Source organism: Euprymna scolopes, chromosome 19 (assembly GCF_053919585.1).
Source record: "Euprymna scolopes isolate OS-2025 chromosome 19, ASM5391958v1, whole genome shotgun sequence".
NCBI classification, from domain to species: domain Eukaryota; kingdom Metazoa; phylum Mollusca; class Cephalopoda; order Sepiida; family Sepiolidae; genus Euprymna; species Euprymna scolopes.
In genome coordinates, this window is record NC_136500.1 from 70629519 (window position 1) to 70654794 (window position 25276).

A 25276-nucleotide genomic window follows, 5' to 3' on the forward strand; every position below is an offset into this window, starting at 1 on the left:
TTTTACGATTTATGTGTCCATAAAAATATCCTGTCGCCATCAACTTCTTCAGATGATTTTTCCGTTTGATGTTAACAATAAAAAGTTGATTTTTTTTACATGATAAATATGGTATTTGGGGAAAAAAATTTTCAACATCATGCTACCACATGTCAGCCATCTTGGGTGTTATGCTAAGATAATTTCTGTTTTAAACTATAATTTCGTATTTTTTATTTTTGTTTTAATTTCCCGTTTTTTCCTTATTTATTTTTATTTCTACATTTATGCGTGTTTATTCTAATATTCCTTTTTTTTTTTTGGTTTTCAAACTCTTATTTATTATTTAATTTCTTTGCTTCAAGGGGAGGTTACTCTCATGGTATATATTTTTATTTCTAGGGTTACTTCCCTTACACCTTTTTCTTTCCTTATAATATACGTTTAGTTTTTTCCTTACTTTATTTAATTGTTTCTTTCTTTTCCTTTTATTCATTTTTAATTATATTAATTATATTTTTTTATAACATTTTTTTGTTAATCTGGTCTAATGCGTGAAATTAAGTATCGATTTCTGTGCAGATGTCCGTGGATTATATCTTGTAATCTCTTTAATAATTTTTCTTTTGATATTAGTATATGGTATGCTTCTAGTATACATAAGTTGCATCTTTTTGATTTGCTTGGTTTATATTTAACTCGAAATTAACGGTGATTAGGTTTATAACATAAAAATCTAGACCCGTTAAACAAAAACGGTATACATTGAATGATATTTCAAAAATAACCATTTATATATATATATATATATATATATATATATATATATATATGTGTGTGTGTGTGTGTGTGTGTGTGTGTGTGTGTGTGTGTGTGTGTGCAGAAGATTCACTCTTTAACTAATTAACCGATCATTATGAATTTTGGAAAAATTAATTAACACAAAAAAATCTATTATGTTACTAAAATTCTGAATTTGCGTCTCATCCTTTCAAATTTTAACATCATGACGTCATTTCTAGCAAAGTTTTCAAACTTAACAACAAAGCTGAAACGCTATATGTTTTGTTTTAGTTTCTAGCTGATGGCACCCAAATCATATATTTTTATTTTTTTAACTTTTAAAATCACTGCTATATATTAGGTACAGTATAATAATTAATACAGAATTGGCTCTATAATAATAAATACGAAATCTACATGAACTAAAATATATTTAAGGTTATTTTACGACTGGGTATTGCTGAGGTGGAGGGAGAGCACTACTATATATTGGGTACAATATAATAATCAATAAATTATTGGGTCTATAATAATGAATACAAAATATGCATAAATTAAAATACCATATTTAAGCATATCTTACAACTGAGCAATGACAGGCTATCCCAGGCGGCCATACAGTGCTAGTACTAGAGGCTCATACATCCTCAAATTATGAAACTTACAAGGATGTTACTTAATATCAAGTTGTATCCCACAGAATCCAAGAATTATTCAATTTTCATGAAATTTTTAACATTCAATAACTTATGTACAATGTTCCATAAGTAATGCCTCCTATTATTTTAACCCATTTGAATGGATCAAAGGGATTGTAAACTGCATTGTTATAATGACTGCATTTATGTATTCATGACCTGAACGTTTTACCTTTCTGTTCCAAACATTGACAGTGTAAGACTCTAAGAAAGAAAACCTTGTCATGGACGTGTGTCAGAAGCTGAGATTCCAGTCATTTCGGAGAAAGCTTCTAGAGTAAATGTGATACTCTAGGGTAATCTAAATATTAATTTACATGTCTAACGTCCCCCCCCTAGCCCTTGAGCCCCTGGAGAGGCATTGGCCATCTACAACTTTTGTAGATGTTTTTGTAGTGAGGAGTTCTTTTTACAGGGTGAGGGTGCTGGCCCCACGCCCAACCTTCTAGCCTTCCCAAATCTGGTACTGGCCAGGCTCAATGTTGCTTAACTTCGGTGATCTGCCAAGAACCGGTGTGTCAACGTGATTGTGCCGTATTTGGCTAACGTCCAGTGTCACAAAAAAGCCATCAGTATCGCAAATATAAATTGATGAGAAATTAATCACCTTCCTTTACCGTCGCTTTTTATCAGTTAAAAATCATTAACACAAAAAAACATGGCTGCCTGTTTACAGTTTAAAATTGGCTATTTCATTTATTTTATAGTTAAAAAAAAGGTCATGTTTAGAGGAGACGAAGGTTTTTTATTATAGATTCTTTTACATATTCCAAAAAAAAACAAAAAAACTGTGCAAATGAATTGACATATGTTCCTTTATAATTTATATTAAAAAATTATTCAGAAAAAAAAAAAACAATGTATTGTGTGTTGAATTTTCAATTGAAAAAAAAATCTAAATTTTCAAAATCATTTCTTTTTAGTTTTAAAAGATTAAAAAAGAATTTGCTAAAAAAAAAATGTTTTAAATTTGTCGTTATTTGTTTCATTTTATTTTATTTTATTTTTTCATTTTATTTATAATGTGTTTTAAAAAGTTTCAAGTACCGATGGAATTTCCATGGGTTCAGCTAGTCTCTATTAATCTGTTACCGTGCATCGAATGGGATGAGCACAAATTTAATCATATCCAACCATCAATTGGGCATAAAGCACTCAATCTAAGTCAACAGACTATAACTTTTTCCCCGTTTTAAACGGGCTCATAAATCTAGTTTATCAATATTTTTCCAATGTTTGTATATAAGTTGTTGTATAGGCCTGTTTTACAAATATTTTAATGCTCTGACGAACTCCAAGCCCTTGTACCCCTTGAGGAAAATACCCTCAACAAACCCGACAAGCAGCAAAGTCTCACCCCTTCACAGTAGAGATCCCTAGATGAAAGAAAGCATTTTACTCTAATAGCTTCTTCCCCAGAACTGTTAGACTTTGGAATTCTCTTCCGGTTTCCTGCTTCCCCAACGGTACTGACATGCAGAAGTTCAAGTGTAATGTGAACAGACATCTTGCTGCTAAACTTCCTACATAGTACCCTTGCAATTTAGGTCCCTGACAGTAGCCCTCTACATCAAAGTGGCAATGTGCCTTGTTTGGGGTGAAAATGTAAAACAAAACAAAACAAAACAAAAAATTAAATATAAGTACCTATTTACTATGCCTCCCCACGGGACAGAGTTAGACACCAGGGTCGTTTTTTAACGTGGAGAAAAGGTACAAAAATAAAAATTGTCTCAGTCGTGAAGGATTTCTCCTCCACCGAAAGAGAACAAGAAATAGAAGTGCAGCATCTGAAGAACAGATGGTATTTATTTGCTCCCCCACCGAGCAAATTAGGCATAAGGCCGATTTTTAATGTGAGGAGTGAAGGGAGGGGGAAGGGAAAAAGGGGACCAGCTCCCGAGAGGTGGGAAATGGGAGCTGGTTAATGGTCAGGCATGTGGTGTTGCCCCCACATCTGGTCTTTGCTAGTCATAACTAGTCATAGCTTGCAGCATCTGTCGGAACAGATACTACACTTTGAGATATTAAATCTTTTATTCATGTTAAAAAAATACAGAAAAAAAAAATCAACAATGAACAAAAAACTTAGGCACATGGCCAACTCAAAAGGGGGGATTTTGGGGGTCGTTGGTCATCCTTGTCACTCCAGAACTAAACAAAGTCAAAAGTTTCTCCCAGCTAGTATCTTCTTTCACCATAATACCGCATTCACCCTTTCATATTGGGGGACGTCCTACACTTTGATCTTGTCCCGAAGGCCAAGAAAAATTAAATATAAGTGGTCCAAAAGAAATTTTATATTTTATTATCTTCAATTACTATTTTAACACAACTACATCAGATATGCTTGTTTTGAATGTTTCCAGGGGGGGCGGGGCTTTTCTCTTTTTTTTTTTTTTTTCGATGTGTATATTGAATGGACGCATCTTGAGAATAGTCGTTCTTGGTTTTGAAGGGGGGGAGGGAAATAGTTGTTAAATGATAATAAAGCTGGTTGCCAAATTTTCTTTCTTACTGAAGCAAATTTCCTTCTGTGAGAGAGGCCGTGTTGTTGACTTGGTCCATCTGCTGACGATCAGGCAACGATCATCTCTCGAATTCAGCTTCAAGAAGCATAAAATTAGATAACGACGCCAAAAGAATCTCCTCGGCTGTACACTCTATGCTTCTCCCCTGGTTCATTAAGCCTCGTTAAGCATAGTTTGTCTCAAGAAACCCATACTGGTTTAGCTTCTTGGTCAGAAACACCAGGAAAAAAAAACTTAGGGTCATTAAGAAAGGATGAGTGGGTAGCAATGTTTTTTTTTTTAACTCATAATAGTTATGGTCACATGACCTGAATTGAAGGAGACTATAAAAATAGCCCTTATGTTCTTATCTTTATGGATATATAAAAATTCATCTCTCTCTCTCTCCCTCTCTCTCTCTCTTTCTACCTATATATATATATATATATATATATATATATATATATATATATATATATATATATGTGTGTGTGTGTGTGTGTGTGTGTGCGCGTGTGCGCGTGTGCAGTCAGCACCAACACTATTCAGGGTTTAACCGGCTTCCTTCGAATGGAAGTATGAAATTCACAAGCGGTCCCCAGTCGCATGTATATCCCCATTAGGGGAGATGACGACGTTAGGTTTTTGCAACTTTTTCTTTTTTGCAGGGAGGTGTCGACGTTCTCCTACATACAGCACCTGGACTTCCCAAATTGGTCACCCATTTTAGTAATGACCAGGCTTAACGTTGCTTAACTTCGGTGATCTGAGGGGAACCGGTGTGTCAACGTGATTATGCCGTATTATATATCTATATATTGTATTATCTCTCTCTTTCTCTCTCTCTCTCTCTTTCTTTCTCTCTCTCTATCTCTCTCTCTCTCTCTCTCTCTCTCTCTATATATATATATATATATATATATATATATATATATATATATATATATAACTACTTCATTTACTCACATAAATTTAATATACGAAAGTATAGATTTATGCGTAAACTTTAAGTATTTACTTCAAAAGTGCTCAATACGTAGGTAGAGCTAGTTAGTAATTTATAAAATATATATGGCGATTAAGCTACACTGAATATTCTGCATTTCATCCACTATAGGATTCGTCAGGCGATGAAACGCAGAATATTCAGTGTAGCTTAGTCGCCATATATATTTTATAAATTACTAACTAGCTCTACCTACGTATTGAGCACTTTTGAAGTAAATACTTAAAGTTTATGCATAAATCTATACTTTCGTATATTAAATTTATGTGAGTAAATGAAGTAATTATATATATATATATATATATATATATATATATATATATATATATATAGAGAGAGAGAGAGAGAGAGAGAGAGAAAGAGAGAGAGAAAGAGAGAGATAAGCCTGACGAATACTATAATGGATGAAACGCAGAATATTCAGTGTAGCTTAATCGCCATACATATTTTATAAATTACTATATATATATATATATATATATATATATATATATATATATATATATATATATATATATATAATGGTGGCCTGGCAAGGCCACAGGGGAGACAACAGAGGCAGCAAAACTAAAGCTGACTTGCCAGGACACTATATGTACAAATGTAGGCAAATTTGGGCAAATTTATTGTTTTGAAAATATAGGTTCTTTTTTACCAATTGTTATAACATTTTAACCATAGAATAGTATTATAATCTTCAAATAGCCTGCAAATTTTCATGTAGTTTCGTCCTATAGAACCAAAGATATGAGCATTTCAAAATTCAATTTGGCTATGAATATAGATATATCCATATATATATGAATAGATAGATAGATAGATAGACAGACCACTTTTTTTTTTGACAATTTTATAAGTTTGAAATCTCGGCGACTACAGATCAGAATTTAACAAATGAAGGTTTGTTGGAAAGCTAATTACCTGAATTGCATAATGGGCTATGTGATATTTGCCCTCAAGGTCGCACATTATTGTTTAAACAAATGAGGATCACTTTTCTATATTAATTTAACGTAAAATGAGCATCCACTTTATGGCCACCTTGGCTATAAAGTGGGTGTTTATTTTACGTTAAATTAATATAGAAAAGTGATCCCCCACTTGTGCAAACTATAATTTATTCATATCATTGAAATTACTCATTTACTGGGATTTTAACTGTTATTTTCGTTTTCAGCACCACCGAAAACCTATATCAGTGGTAATTTTAAAGAATTTTTTGTGGGTGAAAAGTACTGCACTTTTTACCAATATTTCAATCATAGTCATTTGTTTTCCTAGTTTTGCATATTAATTACAAAATATCTCATATTTCCCCAAAACCTCTGGCCTGATGGAAGGGAAACTAAAACTTGCTGCTATGGTTCTAAATGATCTGAAATAGTAGCAAGGGGAGACTTGATTCCAAATATTTCTCATATGTTAAATCTGCCCTCTTTGGTTTTCATACATAAAGTAAATTTCACAGTGTATAAAGATTATTTGATACTGGAGATATTCATAATCGTACCCTATTTTCAAAAGAGAGGAGATATAACATTTGCGAAATATATGGAATTAAGTCTCCCCTTGCTGTTATTTCAGATTATTTGAAACCATAGAAGCAAGTATAGTCTTGCTGCCATCAAGGCCAGATGTTTTGGAGAAAAAAATAATAATATATATATATATATCAGAATGTGAGAGATTGTATATAATAAATTCCACAGCCAAACAACGTCGCAGCCCACAAGAGCCAAGACAGTCAACGAACTGGAAGTCCAAGACTCGAGTTTCGCCCTCATTTGGGCTCATCAATTAGACACATCCGAACTCAGGATTCGAAACCCGAGCCTCTTGCATGCGAGGCAAACACTCTACCACTATCTACTTGGTAGAGTGCTTGCCTCGCATGCAAGAGGCTCGGCTTTCGAATCCTGAGTTCGGATGTGTCTAATTGATGAGCCCAAATGAGGGCGAAACTCGAGTCTTGGACTTCCGGTTCGTTGACTGTCATGGCTCTTGTGAGCTGCGACGTTGTTTGGCTGTGGAATTTATTATATATATATATATATATATATATATATATATATATATATATATATATATATATATATAAAAGATTGGCGTTTGGAGCACACTTTATCATACTGGGTTCATTACAAAAGTAAAGTAAAGCCTCCTATCTTTTTTTAACTGAAAAATTTAAGAGCTTCGAAAACGGAAGTAGTACCATTAAAATGAGAACCGTTTGTGCTCCAGAATGTATTTTTTCTACATCGTCATCACCATTCTCAATGCACTCTGGCCAGGAATTCTGTCACATATCTCTGCTTTTGATGCATGCCTATGACAAGGGTTTCTTTCTTAAAGTCTCACACCATCAATATCTGCAACAGTCAGATGAAAATTTCAGATTATGAATGCATAAGTTTAGTCACCATAACAATGCAGTTTGTAATCTCCTCTGATCCATTCAGGCAGAATTAAAAGATAGGCATTACTCTTGGAACGCTCTCGTATATTTATTTAAAAGCCTTTAAAAATATTCCAAAGAAGCTAACATTTGGAGAACATTTATTAATTGATGTCTTATTGTTAGAATTTAACATCAGTCGTTTTGGTATCTGAATTTCCATGACGAACTTCCATTTCTGTGCCATCATTTTATAAAACTATTTTATGGAAATCGCTCCAGACAAGGCATGAAGCCACTTGATGTAAGCTGCTAAGAAAAATGCTACAAAAAAAACAAAAAAAAACAATACATGTTAGATGGATAGATTTTGACTCAGAAAATAGCAATTCTTCCCCCTTTGTCATTTGAGGACTAAAAGAGAATATAAGGGAAACAAATCAAAATAAATATAACTCATATTTCGACATTTTCGCCTAGAAGCTGTGTTTCAAAATGAATAATGATCAGTTAATTAGTTTAGAAGTGAACCTTATACATAGAATTATATAAACACGTACACATACTTTACTTTATATATAAAAGGTTTGAGCTGCCATAAAACATTTGAACAAAATGAGAATACCAACGTATGATATGTTTATTGGAGCAAGGTAGAATGCAAAAGTGTCCGTGTGCACATCGTGGGGTCTGCATTCTGCAAGTGTTTTTTTTTATTTTTAGATGCAAACGTATCTTTGTGCCAACTGTCCTATCAATTGGCTCTGGGCTTATACGGGCTGGCCTATCCATGTGAATCGTATGTCTCACTTCCGATCTCTTCAGCCGTGCATTGCTCAACATCAGTTGATCCTCTCACCACCGCATCATTCCACCTTGTCCAACTTCTTTTTACCGATATATTCTTCGGCCTCATCCGGTCCAACAACAGATTTCCTGGTTCAAATGAGAGGTCAAAGTTCGAGCTATCATTTCTGTTGATTGGCTGCCTAACGTTTATATAACTTTCAATATAATTTTTGTCCATTCACGTTTTCTTTACATTTCATTGGCGAGGTTAATTATATTGCTGATATAAAGTTGGCTAACATACCATTTTCGGTTGGTAAAGGAGTCAGAGATCCGCCCCTCCGATATGTCACTGATGGACATTACACCAATAAAAATTTGACCAAATGGAAAATTTCCAGATGGATTTGTAGTTGAATGAACAATTATTCAAATTGGAACAAAAAATGTTGGCATGCAGCCGACAAGTAAAAGACTGACCAAATATACTGGCAAATATATGATCTTCAATAAAATATACCTACAAAATTTTCTTATATGAATCCTTATTAAATTAGTTTCTCTTTAATAATATATTTTACTCCGCCCAAATGGATCAAAAGGGATTACACATTGCATTGTTATGATGATTGAACTTATACCACTTGATAGTTTCATCTCTCTGTTGCAGATATTAACAGTGTGAGGCTCTAAAAAGCAATCCTTTTCAGAATTGCAGAAATAATTGAACTGATCAACATTTATCAACACAGTTAGGAGATGGATACGTCGATTTCAGATTGGCGACAGAGACGTGAGTGACAAAGCGCACCTCAGATTTTACGACCGAGGCATCAGAAGAGGCTTGGAATAATGCATTGAGAATGGTGATGGTTACGTAGAAAAATAAATTCTGGAGCACAATTAATTGTACCACAAATCAGTGTTCACAGATTCCAAAATCAAATCGATCGAAAACAATCTAGCAAGTGAAATCATTATTAACCATAAATATGCCAAGACAAGAAATAAAAAAAATCAAAGCTGCAACGAAGGAAATATACATGCACTTTCGACTTAAAAATTTCTCATCATTAATAATAAAACTTTCTCACCTCTAATAATAATAAAATATTTTTCACCCTTAATAATAAAAAAAATGTTATCACCTTTAATAATTAAAAAATTCTCACCCGTTTATGATAAAAAATTTCTCATCACTATTAATAAAAAAATTCTCACCGATAATAATAATAATAATAATAATAATAATAATAATAATAATAAATTTCTCGCTACTATTCATAAAAAATTTCTCACCACTAATAATAATAATAAAAATTTTCACCCCTTAATAATAAAAAATTTCTCATCAATAATAATAAAAAAATTTTCACCCTTAATAATAACAAAATTCTCACCACTAATAATAAACATATTCTAACCCCTTAATAAAAAAAATGTCTCATCACTAATAATAAAATATTTCTCATCATCACTAATAATAAAAAATTTCTCATCATCACTAATAATAAAAAATTTCTCATCATCACTAATAATAAAAAATTTCTCATCACTAATAATAAAAAAATCCTCATCAATAATAATAAAAAAAAATTTCTAACCCCTTAATAATAAAAAATTTCTCAACACTAATAATAAAAAAAATTCTCACCCTTAATAAAAAAAAAATTCTCATCAATAATAATAATAAAAATTCTCACCCCTTAATAAAAAAAATTCTCACCCACTTAATAATAGAAAAATTCTCACCATTAATAATAAAAAAATTATCACCTCTTAATAATAAAATATTTCTCATCACTAATAATAAAACATTTTTCATCACTAATAATAATAAAAAATTCTCATCACTTATAATAAAAAATTCTCACCGATAATAATAATTAAAAATTCTCACTACTAATAATAAAAAAAATTCTCACCCCTTAATTATGAAAAAAGTCTCGCCTCTTAATAATAAAAAAATTCTCATCCCTTAATAATAAAAAATTCTCACCCCTTAATAATGAAAAAACTCTCAACCCTTAATAATAAAAAAAATTCTCATCAATAATAATAATAAAAATTCTCACACCTTAATAAAATAAAATTTCTCACCCACTTAATAATAAAAACTTCTCATTGATAATAGTAAAAAAATCTCATCACTAATAATAAAAAGTTCTCACCAATAATAATAAAAAAAAATTCTCATCACTTATAATAAAAAGTTTTTACCGATAATAATAATAAAAAATTTCTCGTCACTAATAATAATAAAAAATTTCTCGTCACTAATAATAATAAAAAATTTCTCGTCACTAATAATAAAAAATTTCTCGTCACTAATAATAAAAAATTTCTCGTCACTAATAATAAAAAATTCTCATCACTTATAATAAAAAATTTCTCGTCACTAATAATAAAAAATTTCTCGTCACTAATAATAAAAAATTTCTCGTCACTAATAATAAAAAATTTCTCGTCACTAATAATAAAAAATTTCTCGTCACTAATAATAAAAAATTTCTCGTCACTAATAATAAAAAATTTCTCGTCACTAATAATAAAAAATTTCTCGTCACTAATAATAAAAAATTCTCATCACTTATAATAAAAAATTTCTCGTCACTAATAATAAAAAATTTCTCGTCACTAATAATAAAAAATTTCTCATCACTAATAATAATAAAAAAATTCTCACCTCTTAATAATAAAAAATTCTCCCCCCTTAATAAAAAAAAAAATTTTCATCACTAATAATAAAACATTCTCACCGATAATAATAAAATAAAAAATTTATTACCCTTAATAATAAAAAATTCTCATCATTAATAATAAAAAAAACTTCTCACCACTAATAATAAAACATTTCTCGTCACTAATAAAAAAAAAAAAACATAATTCATCAATTGTAACGAAAGTATGATTCTTTTCTCATATTAGCCGCGGTGGCATTAGATGTCAAAAAAATACAAACTCGTTCTGAGTGATTTTCTTCTTGTTCGTCACCCACATAGCATTTCATTAACTATTAACAATCTGAATAAATAACATTAGTATTTACGATGTTCAGCTGAGTTGATACTAGCTTGCTGGCTTTAGTTTTACCTGATGTGAAGACTGCCAGCATCCCAAATTATAATGATGCTATTAAATAGACATAAGTACATGCCATGCCGTAAAAGAAAATAGAGTGTCTGTTAATAAAGGACTGGCTATAAGTTGTGTCGTAAATAATCACTTAACTACATATGAAAATAAAACAATAACTGCTATGAGAAAAGCTGATTTTTTTTTTTGACACAGGAATCACCACTTTTCAAGGCCCAGAGGCCACTCAAGGATAAAGGTTAATCTGTATTCATTAGTTAATGTGATTATAGTGCAGTAAACATAAGTAGTGGCAACTTTGTAAATTGGATTACTTAGGGGGGCGGTTCATCAAGAACTTGTTTACATTGGACTTGAAGACAATCAGATTGTAGCCAGCTAGAAAGTACGCAATCGGAAGAGGGTTCCACAGGCGTGCAGTTCTAAAAAAGAAGCTTTGTTCGTGGAATCTACATTTAGGTTTAGGCTCAGACAAGAAGTGTGGGAAATTATTGATAATGGTTTTGGCCAGACGAGTGTTTTTCATGAAAGTTTGGCGAGGGGGGAGGGGGACCATGGATTGAAGCTCAGATGAGCAATTGCCATGAAAATAACGATAAAGCAGATATAAGCTCGCAATGTCTCTTCTGCGGGAAACAGGTTGTAGAGAAGAGAAAAGGGCATCCCCCCCCCACTAAGCTATGAAGTCTATTTTGAACTCTGTCAAGGCAGGATAAGCAGCTTCTAGCAGCTTATCCTGCCCAGATGTGGCAATCGTACTCCATCGTTGGCCATACCTGGCTTTCATATAGATAGAGAATTGCATCAGGAGTGAGATATCTACTGGAGCGGTAGAAGGATCCCACACCTATTTCAAGAATAATGGACTTATCCAGAGACAAAAAATACATATATATCAATACGTCCTGTCTTGTTGGTGTGTCGGGTTGAGCTCGGGAGTACATTTCTGCCAAGGTTCCAATAATCAGCCTGGCAGAAACTGGTTCATTTTGGTGACCTTTTATCTGTTGTCTGAGGCATTCGTTCTGGAAGGTTCACCCTCCAAGACCTTATCTCCCATCTTTCAGGTGGGGTAAGCTTATTGTTTAATGCCTATGGTTCTCTGAACAAGGAATACTGACGGAACAGCCGTGTAACAGATTGTAGATGTGTACAGACCGACGATTACATTCAGCATGTTCAAGAGCACGTTCAAGAGCATGTTAAAGAGCATGTTCAAGAGCATGTTCAAGAGCACGTTCAAGAGCATGTTCGAAACGATGTTCAAAAGGACAGAGGTAAGAGAGAAGGAGCGCAATTACAGTTTGTTTGGGAATGTACCTGGAAATAATTATTGTTAAAAAACAAGGGAGTCGAGTTATAACTTGTCTTATGTTCTTTGCGACATACTCTGCTACAACGTGTTGGGTCCCATGTGTAAATATGTGTAACAGTACAACCGAAGCAATTTTTAATAGGTCAGAGTGCTCCTATTTTGGGAGCGCTGACTTGACTCTTTCACCTTCCAACCTTGTGCTACATCTTCCTGCAGTGGAAACGAAGTGAAGTGATTAGTGGCAGTTATGGCCCCAGAATCATGACATGCACTTATGTGACATAAGTTTCCTTGATAATTATACCACTGGGTTCATCTTGATTATTACAAGCCTGCAAGACTATAAAAATAGCAAACAAAACTGTTGTCTTAGCTATAAATTAAAGTGTTGTCCCCTATTATATTGATGAGTATAGCTTTCTATTCAAAAGCTTTATATGCGAATCTACTTTGGCATCGGTTTAGACCAATTTTGGATTTTCTTGTTTTCACAAAATATACCTTTGTTTCATTCGTTTTCACAAATTTTTTACATTTTATCTTGGTCGACATTTTCTCAGATATAGAAAATTGGATGAATGCTCACCCACATGATCAGATCTATTCCCACTGACACCACATTCACCCATAAATATTCTTCATAGGACACATATATTTGTAGCACTTATTATTTGCTAGCTTACGAATTCAGCTTCCAGTGCCATTTTACCTGTGTCCTTTTTAACTGTGCTATTTTTTAGAATGCTATTTCTTCCAGTGCAATTTTTAGCTAAATTCTTTGTTATAGTCTATAGATTTTAATTTTACTGGTAGTTTAAAATCAATATTTCATTATGAATACTAGCAAAGGAAAATGACGTTTTAAACAAACAAAAAGAAACAGAAAAGAAAATTAAACGAATCGCCTTTGGAATTGAAAATTTGCCTCAATGCTTTTCAGATTCAGATTCCGATACCCTCCAAAATTCTGATATTTCGATTTCTGATTCTGATTCTGATTAATCATCCCAATACATTATTCCCCAGAAAAATGTTGCCATCCTTCTGCATTCAGCATCTTGTATTCCCCAATGGTCACCCATTTGGTAATGTCCAAGCTCAATGTCACTTAACTTCAAAAGAGAGTCACCAATCTAATAGGTCCTGCACTGTCAGCTAGATTTAAACTTCTGTCCCATCGATGACATGCTACATTCCTCTGCCTGTTTTACAAGTATTTTAATGGTAAGTGCTCTGACCAACTACAAGCCCTTGCATCCTCTCTTATATAAATAATCCCAACAAACCTGACAAGCAGAAAATCCCACCCCTACACAGTAGAAATCCCCACATGCCAGAATACCTTCCATTCTAATAGATTCTTACCACAGACTGCTAGACTTTAGAATAACCTTCCGGGTCCCTGCTTCCCTGACTGTACTGACATGCAGAAGTTCAAGTGTAATGTAAACAGACATTTTGCTGCTCAAATCCCTACATAGTATCCCTGCAAATTATGTCCAATATAGTAGCCCCTACATCAAAGTGGCACTGTGCCATGTTTGGGGTGAAAATGCAATAAAACAAACAAAACAAAAAAAAAAACAATTGGTGTGTCAAAATGATTCTGCCTTATATTCAGTTTAGCATTAAAAGGGTTCAGCTCGGCTTTTCATGCAGGTTTGGCATTTTTTTTCTTAATGCGTAGTTGCCAGTTACATCGATTAAACCTCAACAGTCATCCGTGTGTGCACTGCCTTATCAATTAGACAGGAGAGTTCGTTTGTTGCCTCATCTTACCATGTCGACCATACAAAGGAAGGTATTTTTGATTCAGTCAGATAATTAGGAACGACTTCGTGGACAAAGCTTCTGGGCGGTTCACTTCTGCAGTCGGGGTCAAATTGGAAGGATAATTGATATTAAAATAAATCCCATCTTCAAAGATAACAAGTAGGTAATAATTACCTCCTGTAATAATTACCTCATTTAATAATTACCTCATTTGATAATTAGCTCATTTATTATCCTCACTTTAGTGACATCATCATCATCATCATCATCATCATCGTCTCCGTCGTCGTCGTCGTCATCATCATCATCATCATCATCATCATCATCATCATCATCAGTTTAATATCTGTTTTACATGCTAGCAGGTATTCATTTATCCATCTTTCTCTCAAGTCCATCCTTTTCACTCCCCTCCATGTTTTCTTTGACCTTTGCATGTCAGTAAATCTTGCTACGTCAACTATTTTACATCTACTAACCCAAGAACTCCCATCACTTTTTTTCAACGTGACCATAGCAAAGGAGTCTCCTGTTCTATACTTATTTCTTTATATAGACCAGATTTACTCTTTCTCTGAAGTCATCACATCTAAGTCTGTTATTAAGACTCATATTGTACATCCATCGCATCATTCTCATATCATTTCTTTTCATGCAACGCATGTCCTTAACCCTCACTGGCCCTGTTTCACTTTTATACATCACTATATTATGCATACGTGCTTCATAGGCTCTTGATTGCAAATAATGAATAGTTTTGCTTTTTTTAACTAATGAGTAACTATTTATTAAAGCCTAAAAACTGCTTGAGGTTAAGGATTAATGCGATGGATAAACTGGTAGTTTAATGATAGTGAATATTATGAGAGGATTGAAAATCATCACATACCAACCACTCAGAGCAACAGCTGACTCGAACAATATCGATTCTGCATCCCCACCTTTGTCAAGAAGACTACCCGAAAAACTTGCTGTATCAAACTGAATGCATTGCCTGCATTAGTAGGGAAATTATGTATTTATTTAAAAAAACATTTTTGTTCTTCATTTTATTAATTTGAGGATTTTTTTTTCTACAATTAATTTTGACCATAGTGTGTGTCATATATGACTATATAAAAAGAATTAAATTTTGTTCTACTGTTGATTGCAAGATTTAGTCTGTTTATCAAGCGTGATTCTTTGATTCTGAGATTTCCTACATTTCTTTCAGTGGCAAGTATTTTTATTCCGAATATCTTTATTGGTTTGATGGGCTGTGGTAGTACAATAATGGTACTCTAGTTATTAGGTATTCTTCAATGTTTATATGTAATGGTCTCACTGTACTAAGTATGTAGAATCCATAGTATTTTGTGCAATTCATATAGTATACTGCATATTTACAGTTGAACAATCCTGTGCAATTTGTCAAAATACAAAGATTCCTGTTGCTAGTTGGTGTGTAAATTTAGAGATATGTTGTCTAAGTGTTGGTCCTGAATGTGTAAGTAGAATGTTTAAACCTTCTTTAAGAATGGCTTTGTATATGGCTGAGGTGATCCTAACATTGAAGTGTGGCAATTTGAAAAAGAAAATAATTAAAGACAAGTAGAACTCACATCAAGCTGCAAGAGAGAGAGAGAGAGAGAGAGAGAGAGAGAGAGAGAGAGAGAGAGAGAGGAGAGAAAGAGAAAGAGATAGCGAGAGGGAGAGAGAGAGAGAGAGAGAGAGAGAGAGAGAGAGAGAGAGAGAGAGAGAGAGAGAGAAAATATTAAATAAATTGATTCCAAACTATTCTATTTCTGGCCAAGTCTTTATTTATACCCTTTTCTCTCAAGTCCATTTTCATTCCATGTTTTCCTTGACCTTTTCATCTATTCTTTCACTATCTATTGTCTAGATTTCATCGTCCTCAAAGGTCACCAGAACTAAGCCTGTCAGATGTTTTTTTTTGTGTGTGTGTGCGTGCGTGTGTGCGTGTGTGTGTGTGTGTGTGTGTGTGTGTGTGTGTGTGTGTGTGTGTGTGTGTGTGTGTGTGTGTGTGTGTGTGTGGTAATAAATGGAAGTCAAATAATGATAAATATGGCAGGTAGAATCGATTGGGGAAGATTTGGGAGCATCAATAAATGGAAGTTGAAGAATGTGAAATTTAGCAAGTAGGATGGATAAGGAAATAATTGGAAGACAATCACCGAAAATCAGATGGTGTCAAATCTGGAGATTAGGATGGATGAGGGAAAAGTTGGACGCCACACTAATTGTCAATCAAAGGGTGCTAAATTTGGTGAGTAGGGTGGATGAGGGAAGGGTTGAAAGCTATATTCAATGGTAGTCGGATGGTGCCATATCTAAAATGGGAAATAGATTTTTTTTTTTGAACCAAAAGAAATAGCTGTCAGCATTATGGGATGAGTAAAAACAGAAATTAACGACATTTAGTTGTTAGAATTTAAAAGATATGATGCTGTTTCTGTTCTTTTTTTGAATGAATATAGTCTTGTTAGAATTCAAAATATTGGATGCGTATATGAAATGAAATGAGTGTTGCATTGTTTTTATTGGTTGATTTTAATATTTTATTATTGATGTTATTTTCTGTTGTGGAACTTAGTTAATCTGTATCTAAATTCAAGTTTTGTTTATTTTGGCTTTTTTTTTTAAATATTTGCAAATTAGTTTTTAGTGGCATAGTGAGGAAATAAAAAAGAAAAAAGTTTTTTGAAGCATCTGTAAACTTTTTTTTTTTAATTTAGCAAGAGAAAAAGAAGGTACATGTATAATAATTAACCCATGCATTTATTTATGTGTCTGATGAATTACTTTTTATGCTATTTGATATAAGAATGTGAAATTTGACATTTTTCAGCCTATGCGGATTGTCATAAATGTACTAGAAACTGTATATATTGCTTATTGTTGAGTTGATTTAAAAGGCACAAGGTCTTCAAAAGAGACAAATACTATTTCTGTTATAAACTGTAAATTTTATGGATAAACGTTCATGTTATATTGTGTTGTCTTGATTATTATGATTAAAGCGAAAGTGACACGAACTGATGAACTGTTCCAAATCCAGTTTTTCCCACAAATAAATATTAACCACCTTTTTAGATAATTATTTGTCACCATGGCTAGATGACCTACCATTGTCATGTCGCTTTCAGATGATTTTTATACATGACAACGCACCATCCCATTCTGCTTGGGGCAACTGCATCCTTCCTTGAATCTATGGAATCCGTTGCAAAAACTCTCATGACTGGACCACCGTGTTCTCCAGACCTTAACCCCATTGAATAGGATGTTGGCAACCTTCTCGTGATCCCTCCTGTAAGTACCAGATGTCTTTCTAGAAGGATTCTGGCAACACAAAAATATCGGGGAAACTAATGCCAACAATAGAATCTGACTGATCAATAGAGATAAATTGTAGAAGCCGTTACGTTGTTTAATTGTGTTGGAGTTGATAATGAGCGTTGATTAAAAGAGCAGAACTCAAATTTAGATACACCTTAACTAACTTCCGCCACAGAAAATAATATCGATAATAAAAAAATCAATCAATAGATAAATAAAACAAAGAAATGCTCATTTCGTTTCATACGCACATCAACATTTTGAATTCTAACGACTATATTCATTCAAAAAAACAAAAACACAGAAATGGCAACATATCTTTAAATTCTAACGACTATACGCTGTTAAGAATTTTTTTCACTCATTCCATGCCATAAACGCTATATATACTTTGAATGCTAACGACTTTTTTCGTTCAGAAAAATAACAAGATATATATATATATATATATATATATATATATATATATATATATATATATATATATGTATATATATATATATATATATATATAGAGAGAGAGAGAGAGAGAGAGAGAGGGAGGGAAATACCTTTGAATGCTAACGACTTTTTTCGTTTAGAAAAATAACAAGATCATTCATTTTACATTACACAAATATATTTTCACATATTGTATTTCTAAAAATTAATCATTCCGAGGAAGGCTTGAAATAAAGACGAAACATTGATGAACGCATAAATAACATTGTTCCTTTTTCATTTTTCCATTACGTTAGAATATTCTTTCCATAATTTTCATTATATATATATATATATATATATATATATATATATATATATATATATATAGAGAGAGAGAGAGAGAGAGAGAGAGAGAGAGAGATGCAGAGAAAGAGAGAGACGCAGAGAGAGAGAGGGAAATAATAAGTGAGAGAGATAGAGAGAGACAAAAAGAGAAAGAGAGATATATAGATAGATAGAGAGGGGGGAATAAGGAGTAAAATATAGAGAGATAGAGAGAAAGAGGTAGAAAAAAGAAAGAAGGAAAAAAATGAAAGGCAGCATAATAGTCAGAGAGGTAGATATAAGGTGGGACGATACAATTGTCGCCCTAGAAAAGACGACATGATCCCATTTCTGTTTGATGAAAACCGGTTTTCGTTTTTTTGTTGCAGACCATCTACTAGTTGGCTTGTTGTGTATAAATCCCAAGAGCGATAAGAACCTTCTATCATGTCTGAAAGTGACACAATCTTCAACAAGCGAGATCAGAGATGCGCCGCTGTTAAACTCATGCTCTCTACTGACCGAAGTTATGACAACAGGACCATTGCCAACATCCTCAAAATACATCGCTGGGTTGCAATGAATAACAATTGCAATTCACCAGGGTGATAAAAACAAAGTTTCCGGCCACGGTTATGATCTTTGGTGTGGTTTCAAATGAGGGGCACATCGTGCCACCTCACATCTTCAAAGTCGGCTTGTAAGTCAACACCAAAAGTCTAAAAAGACCCAGGCTTTGCTTCAGAAAATGTGCTATGACTTGGTACCCTTCTCTCACTGGCCCCACTCCTCCCCTGACCTAGACTACTTCATTGGGTCATATATCAAGAACATCACCAACATGACCTCCAGCAACATGAAAGCCAGCCTGAACACCACCATCCATCGAGTATTCATCAAACTCCAGTACTTGTGGAAAAGGCATGCTCCCAGTTCCGGACTTGTATAGAGGTGGTGATTGAGGCTGAAGGCGGTTACATTGAATAGATGTCAGCTCTACTACATAATCAAGTTACCTGAATTGATTTTTCAATAAAAGTTTTAAAATAAAGTGTAATGTTGCATTCTTTAGGGTGACATTTTTATTGTTCCATCCTGTAGTGATAGATAGATAGATAGATAGATAGATAGATAGATAGATAGATAGATGGAGCGAAAGAAAAAGAAAGAGTGAAAGAGATAGGTGGGTAGAGAGAGCGAGAAGGAGGGAGGAGTGTGAAAGAGAGAGAAAGAAAGCGAGCTGGAACCTTCGGATGAAAAAATATTAAAGAACCCATTTGTTGTCTTATGATCAGTTTAAATGAAGCGTTTGTGCTAAAAGCAATTCGAATGCGTTATGGAAGCAGTGAAGGGCGAAAAACGACCAGAGAGAATGAGAGCTCGTGTTGGGAGCCGTAGGCAACTGAGCGAAAGGGTGTTAATCCTTCACATAAAAATGGCTTCTTCACTGATCTTTGTTGCTGCTAACAAGTAATTGAATGCAACCTGCCCATGTTAAAGAGTACAAGTCAGTTTACTTCGATTCGAGGTTAGCACGGAAACACTCAAACTCATTCGTGGTAGAAGTATGCTTAAAGAACGTCTTCATGACCCCAAACACAAATGTCTATACTACAGGGTGACCCAAAATAAAATGCAACCCATGCAATCCTTAATAGAATTCAGAATCTTTTCTATAACCCAACCAGACCTGGCACAAATAAATGCCAGTTTATACCTTGCTTGCCCACTAAGTGTAACGTTACCCATCGCATAGCCTCAGTCGTAAAAGTAGACAAACAATAGGAAAGAATTTCAACTCGCTTTTGACCGTTGTAACAATAACATTTATTTCCTCATTCTCCCACCACACATGACTTCTCATTACAGCTCTGGCGCCACTCACGTCTCTAATGTGCTCTCGATTGTCATCCACGTCTCTAACGTGATCGTCCTCTCTAACGTGCTCTTTTTTCCTATTTATAGTCTTTTTCTTTACCAGTGACGTCGCTTTGCATGCATTTACCTATGCATGTTCATTGTCAAACCGTCTTCATTTTATAATCGTTTATTGACAAGAACTCTTGAATACGACATGCAGAATAATCAATAACTCTGAGGTATTCTTCTCCTAACACAGCCCTGAATTTGATGGTGATGGTCATTTTCAGTTCAGGAAAGAATCTGGCGATTGCTCACATAGACTTTATTTTGAAAATAAATTCACAAATAAAACTCTGGTTACGTATGGTCCAGTGAGTGTAATCGCACCTCCTACTAATAAGACGATCACCAAAGTATCCCTCATATATTTCTGTATTCATTCTTTTGCCTACTATTATCCTCATCTTCATAGTTGTTGTTTCACGACGTTTCAGCCAACTCATCCTCTAGCCTTTTTCAAGTATTTAACTATAATCTTAAAGGATTAAAAAAAAAATTCAATATCGGGGAAAAAATGCCAACAATAGAATCTTCGGATTCATGCTATATAATAATGACTGATGAATGGAGATAAATTGTAGAAACAATATATAATCCTTCACATAATTGAGTGGTAATAAAACAAAGACTGTTGGATATTCATAAATGAAACTTGGTGGGTATGTCACGCATAGACTGAAGTTTATTCGTACCAAATATGGTTACATTGCAGAAATTATTGTGAATAATCTTAACGATTCCATGCATAGAATTTTTTTAGTCATCTTGTTTGTGGTAAATTTGTCTCTCTGCTGGCGAATGCACTATTAAACAAAGCCTTATAGCAAGGTCAAGCAGAACTTTATTTGCATATAATGGTACAAGGAATCCAACAGTCCTATTAATTCTGTATTAGCCGTTTTTACAAAGAAAAATGCGGGATCTGGATTTGAGTTAGATATCCATAAATACGGGAATACGTTTTATTTTATTTATTGAAAATTATAGAAATCTAAAAAAAAAAAAAAAAAAAAAATTGGTGTATGTATGCTGTTTATTGGCCTAACAACCGCCAAGTTAAAATAATACCAATACCTCCCCGCTGCGACAGCTTGACCACACGTGATCGTACTTCTCTTCCTTCACCCCCACCCTTGCTCCCTTCCTTCATCACACTTCCCTGCAAATCCCTACTGCTCACATTCACAAAGTATACTCCCCACTTTCTTCCAGAGCGTAAACCACACCCAAATATCTTATAAAAAACGAATGTAACCTTTACTCTCGTTTAAATATCGCTCCTATTTTGGTCTGATAAAGTGGTCTCTTTAAATTGGGGTGCCATTGAAACATGTATGCACATATGTAACTTGTATAATAAGCAGGCTTCAGTACTGAATCATCAATCTAAGCTCTCTTAAACATTGTTAGCCATTGAGTTAAACTTTATCTGCAGTAGTTAACTAGCAGGACCTGTGGAAATTCCACAGCAGTATCTTTCATAGGTAATATATTACTGCTGGGTATTTTGTGGAAGTTCAGCATCAATTGAGACCCGCGATATATGTATATATACATATATATTTTTTTTTTACATGGAGGTCACCACTTATCAAGACGCTAAAGCCACTCGAGGATAAGGGTTATTGCATGTACAGTAATCAATGGGATGATATCGTAGTAATTGTTAGTATTGGAGATTTCATAAAGTATCTTACTTAAGAGAGCAGTTCATCAGGAATTTGTTTACATTGGACTTGAAGACATCCATGTTGTAGTTAGGTGGGAAACAGGCAAATGGAAGAGAGTTCCACAGGCGTGCACTTCTAAGAAAGAAGCTGTGGTCCTGGAATCTATACTTTGATTTAGGCACAGATAGAGAGTGGGGAAAGTTACTGACAGTGGCTGCAGCTAGACGGGTGTTTTTCGTGAAAGATTGGCAAGGGGGGACCAGAGATTGGAGGATGGACGAGCACCTGCCATGGAAATAGCGATAAAACAAAGACAGGCTCACAACGTCTCTTCTATGGGGGGAAAGGTTACAGGGAATAGAAAAGGGCATCCCCCACTAAGCAACAAAGTCTATTTTGTACTCTGTCAAGGCAGGACAGGCTGTTTTTAGCAGCTCCTGCCCAGATGTGGCAGCAGTACTCCATCCTTGAACGTACTTGGCTTTTATACAGATAGAGAATTGCATCAGTAGTGAGATATATTCTGGAGTGGTAAAAGGATCTTGCCCTTTTTCCAGCATCCTGGGCAACAGACAATGTATGTGTTCCATTTCAGGTCAGGAGTAAAGACCAAACCCAGAAGCTTGTCAAAACATAGGGCCTCCCCAAGACGAGAGCCATTCATTTCAATTGATGCCAGATGTGGATCAGAGCGTTGATGATGTAAAGACAGGAGCTTGGTTTTAGATGCATTAAAGGTAACCAGCCACCTCTACCCCCACTGTCAAGATCAGAGGAGAAAGAATCAGAGAGAACTTTGTCATTTACGGCCTTTGATGTGTTACCATAGATAGTCCTGTCATCAGCATAGATGTCAACGAATGATTTAAGTATTTGCTTTGGGAGATCATTGATGTAGATCAGGAAGAGAGTTGGGCCCAGGATAGACCCCTGAGGAACTCCAGCATTAATACTGTGGGCTTCTGATTTCTACCCATCAACCACTACACTTATGAGCCTATCAGAGAGAAATGATTTAATGATTGAGAAAACATTTCCAGTTATACCGTAGCTGGAAATCTTGTGAAGTAGTCCCTTATGCCATACCTTATCAAAGGCTTTTGATATGTCAAGAGCAATTGCCCTAGAAAGGAAGCTTTTGTTGAGAGATTCACTAATCCTATGTAATATAACCGTTAGCACATCTGCTGTAGATCTAGCAGAACGGAAACCATATTGCATGTCACTAAGAAGGTTATTTCTGCCGAGGTGGTTGACTACTTCTCTATTTAATATGGATTCCAGCAACTTACTCATAACACACAGGAGATTTATTGGTCTGTACTGAGAGGGAGATGACTTATCACCTGAATTCTTAAATACAGGGCATACTGATGAGGTCTTCCAGGGTGTTGGAAAGCACTTCTCCTTAAGGCAATGCTTAAACAGTTTGGTAAGTATGGGGACAAGTTCTGGTCAAAGCTTTTTCAACACTATAATTGGAATGCTGTCAGGGCCAGTTGCTTTACTGGAATCAAGGTTCTTGATTAGTTTGGTGACCTCACGCACAGATATTCGTATGTTGCATAGTGTGTTGTCTGTTATAGGAGGAAATACGGGGAGTTGATTGCCTTCGTCGCATAGGGTAGAATTAGCTGCAAAGTTCTTGGCAAATAGTTTGGCCTTGTCTGATGCTAACGAGATGACCTCAGGTCCATTGATGATGGTTGGGCTAGAACGCACACTTCTGTTCAGGATCGTGTTTGCCAAAACTGATGGGAACCAAGCCGCTGCTCAGCTACTTTGGATTTAACGGACTGAGCATATAGCTCTCTTGCATTTTTTATTACTCTTTTACAGTAGTTGCTGGCAGTCCTGAAAGCAGCTTTAGTCTTGGTACATGTATTACGTTGGTAGCTATGGAAAAAGTGATTTCTGTACGCATTGGCAGCAGCACATTCTGGGGACAACCATGGCTAGCTGTTAGGTTTTTGTTGAAATTTTTTGGATGGTATGAATCGGTCTATGCCTACAATTAACTATTCGGTCAGGTCTGATACTATAGAGGACACATCCTTTTAAACATGGAATGTAGAGGTAGATCAGATATGAATGTACGGAACTATCCCAGTCAGCCATATTGTAGTCCTTTTGCTAATAAAGTAAAGTACTGATCTAAATAATCTAGTTAATGTGGGTACAGAATATATCTGGTTATCATGGATTATTTCTAGTATCCTTATAGAAGTCTGTGGCATATTTTTATTGTATAGACGCCCTGCGTGAATGGAAACCCCATCATAACATTATACCATCTTTAGACAGAACAGATACTACTCGGATCATAGCCAGAAGTCCAAGAACGTATATTTTAGTTTCATGTATGGCCCACAAGTGTCATCATTCTTTTTTAATTAAATTTATTTTCGAAGTATTTTATTACCAGGGCTATGACAACAGCATATTCTTTTCCTTGTTTTGATTCTTTGGTATATATCCATTGATATCTTATATGGTTTTATGTAGAGTGATATGGTTCTCGGTTGATTTATTGTGTCTGTGTCGGATATATACTCGAGAGTAAAACAATGAAAAGAATATGCTGTTGTCATAGTCCTAGTTATTACCTTCTATCCTCGTTTTGTATAAATAGGATCTTCCGATCAAATAATTAATTATCTGGAGACCGTGAGACACATATGTACATATATTAAAGATACTACAATATTTATATATATTAATATATTGATACTGGAAATTCATAATTACTTATTTAATTATAAAATGTTGTGTTTTGTTATCTCCTACAGACATATATACAGTCTTATATATATATATATATATATATATATATATATATATATATATATATATATATATATATATATATATATATATTTAAAACTGTAGTGAGCAGCTCGCCCAGCATTGCCCAGTCGTAAAATGCGCTTAAATATATTTTACTTTATGCAGGTTACATACTTATTTCTCAGGGCCAATTTTCTATTGATTTTTATATTGTACCCAGTATATAGAAGTGAATTCAAAAGTTGTTGTTTTTTTTAAATATGACTAGACTGCCATCAGCTAGAATCGAAACCATAACATTTAGCTTTCCAGCGTTATTCGTTACCATCTGAAGTAAGGCGACATGCATATCAAAGCTTTACAAATGAATCGACTTAAACATATCAATGTATATTTGTGCATATGTAGGGAAGCAGTTTCATCGAATTGCACCTGCCTGGTTCCAATTTTTTTTTTTTTTTTAAAT

The 25276-nt window shown here is 34.2% G+C and overlaps 1 protein-coding gene and 1 pseudogene across 2 annotated transcripts in view; one reads left to right on the top strand and one right to left on the bottom strand.

Moving 5' to 3' along the window:
* Positions 1-25276, top strand: part of LOC145303664 (uncharacterized) — a 1499272-nt gene that overhangs the window by 382972 nt on the left and 1091024 nt on the right. The gene's annotated exons all lie outside the window — the stretch shown is intronic.
* Positions 4658-4776, bottom strand: LOC145240396 (5S ribosomal RNA; annotated as a pseudogene).